The following is a 7,778-nucleotide window of genomic DNA, read 5'->3' as shown; positions in this document are numbered from 1 at the left end:
TCTCTCTCTTTCTCTCTCTCTCTCTCTTCCCCTTTTTGAAGCAAACTCACGATCTTTTTCACCCGCAACATATACATTCTAACACTACTTTTAAAAATATATATCTATCAGTATATCTCTCTCCCCGCTCTTTCTCTTTCTTTCTCTCTCTCTCTCTCTCTCTCTCTCTCTCTCTTTGTTGCTTTCCTTCTTTATCGCTCTCCCTCTCTTTCTCTCTCTCTCTCTCTCTCTCTCTCTTACTCTGCTTCATTAAGAACACGACTGTGTTGTAGTTTTATCTTATTTAATTTATAGATGTGTTTTCTTTCTTACTCTTTACATTTTCTTTTGAACATTAGCATTCCTAGATTCGTTGACCTTTCTAGTTCTTCATAGGCATGGTGTTGTATTAAACGTATCATTATCGCCGTTACTTCAAACCCGCTGATAATAACATCATTAACACAACATCAATCGCATGATTTCTGCTGTTATTAAACAGCAGTAACAAATATCAACACCAACTTTAAATTTAATAACTCCATCCAAAAGATGAGACCATAAAGTCCTTAGAAATGTTCAAAATAAACGGTAAAAACTAATCAAAAATTTCGAAAACTCCTTAAATGAAATAAAACACTTGTTTTAAAAATAATGATTAAACGTAAAGTTCTTCCTTGTCGTGTGTACTGTATATATGTGTATGAGTCTGTGTGTATATGCGTTATATATGACGTGGGTGTGTTGTAATACCTGATCTCTCGTTTTAAAAGTTCTAAGAGTCCATCCGCTCAGCCGCCTGCGTTTCACTGCCAACGTAGCAACATGCACATGGAAGGCTGCCTCTTTGACATTTCGAGCCTACGCTCCTATATATATATATGAAACGCAGGCGGCTGAGCGGATGGACACTTAGAACTTTTAAAACGAGAGATCAGGAAACTATGATGGCCCTCTAGAGGACATTTGTCCTAAGCCGCTATGACTATTGCTCCCGGCTATGGTCACCAACCAGTGTAAAATTAATTGCAGAACTTCAGACAATCCAACGAAGCAACACGAAAAAGATAGCCTCTATGCAGCATATAAGCTACTGGGAAAGGCCCAAGAGACTGAGACTCTATTCCCTGAAGCGTAGGCGGTAAATATATGCACTAATATATATCTGGAAGATTCTGGAGGGACTTGTCCCAAACTTTGACATTGAGAGTTACACTTACGCTAGAACAGGTCGTCACTGCATAGTGCCAAAGACTCCAAATTTGCCATCAAGATTTAGGACAAGACACTGCAACAGCCTGAGCTTTAGGGGACCACTGCTCTTGAATATCCTCTCGAAGGACCTGAGAAACCTGCATAGGGTGGATGTAGGTGTTTCAAAACGAAACTCGACCTCTTACTGTCAAGTGTCCCAGATAAACCAACTTCACAGCAGGAAGTGCAGATGAGGGCAGCAGCATCAAACTCCCTCATACACCAAATGCCAATTTCTAAAAAGAATTCGTGAAGTAATATTATGTAGCAACACCAAATGGCGGTGCTCCGGCATGGCCACACCTCATGAACTGTAACTAGATCAAATCAAATCATTTGTGTGTGTGTGTGTGTGGTGTGTGTGTGTGTGTGTGTGTGTGTGTGAATGCGTGCGTGCGTCTGTGTGTGTGTGCCTGACTGTCTGCCAAGCAAACGGGAAGCAGTAGTTGAAGTACATGGAGAATATGCTCCGGAATAATCATTTAAAGATGTTTTTGTTAAATGTTATTGTTTTTGTTGAATAAAATTTGTTCAAAAAAGCCGCAAATATTATGCACCAACCCAATATATATATATATATATATTATATATATATATATATATATATATATCGATAATGGGGCCCATCCAATGGATCCTCCTATCTACTACATATTACTAATATTTTATTTAAACAACCTAAGGGAAATAACCCATACCACCCGCAGGATTTAGCGAAGCGATCAATATTTGATTCTCACGATTAGCCGACCTAATTCTGCATTCCACTACTCACAGTTTTGAATTGCTAAACATTATTATTGCACTTCCTTCTTTTGAATCTTAAACCTTAAAGACTTCATTCATACATTTCTATACATACATACTTTTTTGAATGCCCATTACTCCAATAATTCTGCATTTTTACAGCTACACTTTTTCCACGACAGTCGATAATTTTTTTTCTACAACGTATTTGTAGTAGTTTCATGCAGGCGTACCGTGGATTCGGTTCTCGATTGCCAAATTTCACTTGACACTTCAACAGCGCTTTTCCGCGTTAAAACAATACTTTTTTGTGAATGAGAGCATTTGTGCATTTCCCAGATGCCTTCGCTAAGCAGAATAATGTCTTTGCCTTTCGGCAACCTCCGACAACCTCTCTCACCAACCTCCGACAATCTTTCTTGCCAACCTCCAAAAACCTCACTCGCCAACCTCCAACAATCTCTCCCTCTTCCAGCTGACAGTTTTTTGTACTTTTTCGTGACATAAAATACACCTTCTGTGGCAGTTATAACGAAATTGCGTTCTTATATCAGGGTAATAAGGCAATTCAGTGTTACATTTTTATCCCCGAGAATTACCGGGTACACCAGCTAGTATTTATATATATACAGTTTACGTATATATGCATATATATTCATGTATATGTGTATGCATATACATATATATGTTATATATATATATATATATATATATATAATATATATATATATATAATATAATATATATATATTTATATAATTATGTATATATACATATATATGTATATGCATACACATATACATGAATATATATGCATATATACGTAAACTGTATATATATAAATACTAGAATTTATAAATACTAGAATATTGGAGTAATGGGCATTCAAAAAGTATGTATGTATAGAAATGTATGAATGAAGTCTTTAAGTTTATTTATTTATGTATATGTATATATATAAGGTATGTATATATAAGTTATATATATATATGTATGTATGTATGTATATATTATAGTGTGTGTGGTGTGTGTGTGTATGTATATGTATGATATATGTATTTATATATATTTATATATATATCTATATATATATATATATATAATATATATATATATATATATGAGAGGGAAACCACTATGTGGGTGCCCTTATGCTAGAAGTAAAGCCGCTATGGTTTACCACTAAGAAATGTTCTCAAGAAATAAATTCAGCAAAATAACCAAAACGTAATCGAACAAGACAAAAGAAAAGCAATAAAAATATGGATTGTTCACATACGTGTTTCATTTTCACGATATTGCGTAATTCAACTTACGCAAGATGTCCGTAGATCTTCGGTGTGACCGTCCAAGTGAATATAATTTGCAGAACTATGTACTTGGACGTCCGCACAAAGTCGGACTTGTAAACAGTTCTACCCATTACAGGGTTTCGTAGCTAACACAGCCACTGTGTAGTATTGCGATATAACAGTGGTGACGAGGGTTTCGTAGCTCACACAGCCACTGTGTAGTATTGCGATATAACAGTGACGACGAGGTTTCGAATAGTACCGAAATGAAAGAGTTACTGAAAGCAGTTGTAAAGCAACAAGAGCAGCAGCAGCAACTACAGATGTTAATAGAATTGTTACTGCAGTCGAGAAATACGACCGACTCATTTTCAGCAGACGGTGTTGCAAATTCCATCGAAGAATTTCACTTCAATCCGGATGGAGGAACTACTTTTGCTGCATATTACAGACGATACGAAGACATATTCTGAGAGGAATGTAAAGGATGGACTAGTGAAAGGAAGGTAAGGCTTCTTTTGCGAAAGCTTGCTACTCCGGAACACAAAAGATTTTGTAATTTTATTTTGTCGAGAAAGCCCGCGGAATTGTGTATTGATGAAACGATAAATATTTTGACTAATATTTTTAGCGAGAAAAGTTTACAGTTTAACATTCGATGGGAAAGTTTAAATCTAAAGAAAAACGTGTCCGATGATTTTGTAACATATGCTGGTGTGGTTAATTAGGCTTGATAAAGGTTTAAGTTGGAAGAATTAACGCCAGATATGTTCAAGTACCTAATATTCGTTAAAGGGCTAGTGAAAACGGAAGACGCGGAAATTAGAAAAGGAATGTTATCAAAGTTGAATCAAGATGCAAAGCTCCCTTTGCAGAATGTGGCTGAGGAATGCCAACAAATAATAAACCTTCGAGATGATACAAGAAAGATAGAAGAGAAAAGTTAATAACGTACAAATGTGTAAAGAAAGTACAGAAGGAAGGAAAAATTTAAATTCAAAACGGTGCTATGGTTGCGGAGATCGACATTTGAGGAAATATAAAACCTGTTTTAAGTGTGGTAAAATTGGACATATACAGACAAAATGCCGGTCAAAGAAAATGGTAAAACAGAAGAAAATCTACTCTACAAAAGTAAATTATACCAGACAAAACCGAAACTTTGTGTTGGTAGAAATAAATTGGTTTCAGACCAAAATTCAATTAGATGGGCAAAATTTCACCAGAAATAAAACTTAAAAACAGGACGCGGAAATGTAAACTAATGGTATCTAAGAATACAATTAATCTGTTCAGAACAGATTTAATGGAAGGATTTGACCTGTGGGATCTATCACAAGTTGAATGCGTCACAAGTTGAATGCGTAACAAGTTGAATGCGTAACAAGTTGAATGCGTCACAGTCCGTGTCAGAGAAAGCATCGGAAAAAATGAAATTAAAATTGAAAAAGATGTACCCTGGTATTTTTTTTTTTTTTTTGAAAGAGCTCGGTATGTGTAAAAAAAATTAAAGTAAAGTTTGAGTTGAAAGAAAATGCGGTGCCGGTGTTCAAACCGAAAAGGAATGTACCTTTTGCGGCGTTAAATCATGTTGAAAAGGAATTAAAAAGATTGGAAGATATGGAAGTAATTGAAAAAGTAGACTACCCTGAGTGGGCGGCTCCTACGGTATATATATAAAAGAAGAACAGCGAGGTAAGAGTATGTGCGGACTTCTCAACTGGTCTTAATGATTGTTTAAAAAACAAGAAATATTTGCTAAGTGCAATGGTGAGAAACTTTTTTCCAAGCTGGATTTGTCAGAGGCCTACCTCCAATTACTGGTAGATGAAGAATGTGCTAAAGTATTAACAATCAATACTCATAAAGACTGCCATTTGGGGTAAAGGTCGCACCAGCAATATTTCAGCAATATATGTATGTATATATATGTATGCATATATATGTATATATATGTATGCATATATATGTATGTATATGTACGCATATATATGTATATATATATATATGTATATATGTATGTATATATATATATATATGTATGTGTGTATGTATGTATGTATTTGATTAATGAGGGATGAAAGATATGAGAATTTTTATTAATCACTACAATTGTTTTTATTAATCACTACAATTGTTTCGCCCCATCTAGCATAAATTATGCTAGCAGATTGTGAGTTCGCGGTCCCAAACTTGGATGACATATTGATCAAAAGTATATCAAGAGATCAACATATTGAACATATAGAAGAGGTTTTCAAACGAATATGTGATTACGGGTTCAAAGTAAGGGAAGATCAATGTGAATTTTTCTTGACAAAAATAAAGTACTTAGGACAGATGCTCGATGAAAACAGACGAAAACCGGACCCTTCTAGGATCGACGCGATAAAACAAAATGCCTGCTCCCACTAACAAAACGACACTACAAGCATTTTTAGGTTTCGTAAGTTATTACCAGTTGTACATACCTAAAATGTATGAGCTAAGAGCTCCGTTGAATAAGTTGCTAAAGAAGGACTCGAAATGGAGCTGGACAAACGAATGTCAGAAATCATTCGAGGTATTATAAAAACGGTTAACATCAGAGTTATCATTAACTCATTTCGACGCAAATCTGAAAATAATTGTGGCATCGGATGCCAGTGAATATGGTATAGGAGCTGTGATATTGCATAAATTTAAGGATGCTAAAATCAAAGCTATTGCACATGCATCAAGAGTTCTATTACCAGCGGAAAGAAACTACAGCCGGATTGAAAAAGAGGCGTTATCATTAATCTTCGCAGTAAAACACTTCCATAAATTCTTACGTGGGAGAAACTTTACACTGCAAACGGATCACCGACCGTTATTGTCTATTTTTTGGGGGACTAATCTGTTGAACTACGATTTCCAGATGGAGTTTTTGCCATCAAATAAAATGGGACACGCAGACGGGTTGTCTAGTCTAATTCCAAAATATGAGGAACCTTTTGAAGACACGGTGATTGTATAGTTAAAACTAGAAATGGAACTGAAGAATATTTTGTGCAATGTTGTCCGTGATTTACCGGTAACGCTGGAAGAAATTAAATTGAAATCGGGAAATGATAGGTTCATAAATAAGATTTTTTAAATGTTGAGTAACACGAAAAATATAAGTGAGCGGGACGCAGGTTCAAAGCACTATTCAGTGTGTGATGAAGTATTATTATATGCACAAAGAGTGGTAATACCTGAAGCACTGAAAAACAGAGTATTAAAAGACTTTCATGTAGGACATCTGGGGATTGTTCGGATGAAGAACCTTATGAGAAGTTACGTTTATTGGCCGAATATGGACAAGCAAATTGAAAGACTGGTAAAACAGTGTAGGGGTTGCGCTATGGCAGCAAAGGCGTCCCCAGTGCAGATTCAGCCGTGGCCAAAAACGGATTCGGCATGGTCTAGATTACATGTGGATTTCGCAGGACCAATAAATGGCTCTCATTATATCATTGTTGGGGATAGCTATTCCAAATAACCCGAAGTGTGTAAATGTGCAAGGCCAACAAGAAGTGTGACTTCTTGGAAGAACTGTTCGCTCGTTATGGAGTCCCAGATACGATCGTGTCGGATATTGGTACACAATTCACGGCGAAGGAGTTCGAAAGATTCTGTAAGTCGGTTCAGATGAAGCATGTGTTAACTCCGCCATGCCATCTAAGGTCAAATGGGTTAGCGGAAAGATTCGTCGACACATTCAAGAGAGCCTTAAGGAAGACCAGACGGGAAAACGTTGGAGATACAAATATGACAAAGTTTTTGCAGGTGTATAGAATAACACCGAATCCTAATGTAGAGTCGGGTAGGCCACTTGCAGATTTGATGTTTTCCAGAAAAATTCGTTCTATTTTCGACAGATGGTTGCCAAGCAGGAAACAGAAAACAGAAAATTCGGGAAGAAAAACGAATTTTTTTAACATAGTTGACAAAATGTATTTTAAAATATATAGTAACGGAAAACAGGACTGGGAACAAGGAAGTATAACTGGACGTCTGGGTAACGTGATGTACATGGTAAAAGGGCCAAAATATGAACACAGAAGGCATTTAAACCAATTAAAAAAAAGATATACCAAAAGCCAAGAGAGGCGAGAAGAACCAATGGATTTATGGTATGATTTGTTCCAGGTCCCAGAACCACAAGCAAAAGTGTTCGAGGTCCCAGAACCACAAGCAAAAGCAGAACCGACACGTAGGTCAAACAGGAAGAGAAAACCTACAGAAATGATGGAAATTAACGCTAAGAGAAAAAGATATGCCAGTTTCTCACCGAGGAAATAAAATTGATAAATTCGGGTTTAAAGAACTCAAAAGGGGGAGGTGTTGTGTGGACGCCCCAGACGATGAAGTAGGCTAGCCCAATACGTAGATATAGAGGGAGAAGCCTAGACGTCAGCAGGGTAGAGCAGAACAGAGAGTAGAGTAGAGAACGGTTGAGTAGAGGTCATCCGAACGTGTGACATAACAGTTTGGTAAGCA

This window comes from Octopus sinensis, linkage group LG2 (assembly GCF_006345805.1).
Source record: "Octopus sinensis linkage group LG2, ASM634580v1, whole genome shotgun sequence".
Lineage (NCBI taxonomy): Eukaryota > Metazoa > Mollusca > Cephalopoda > Octopoda > Octopodidae > Octopus > Octopus sinensis.
This window is presented reverse-complemented; position numbering follows the sequence as displayed.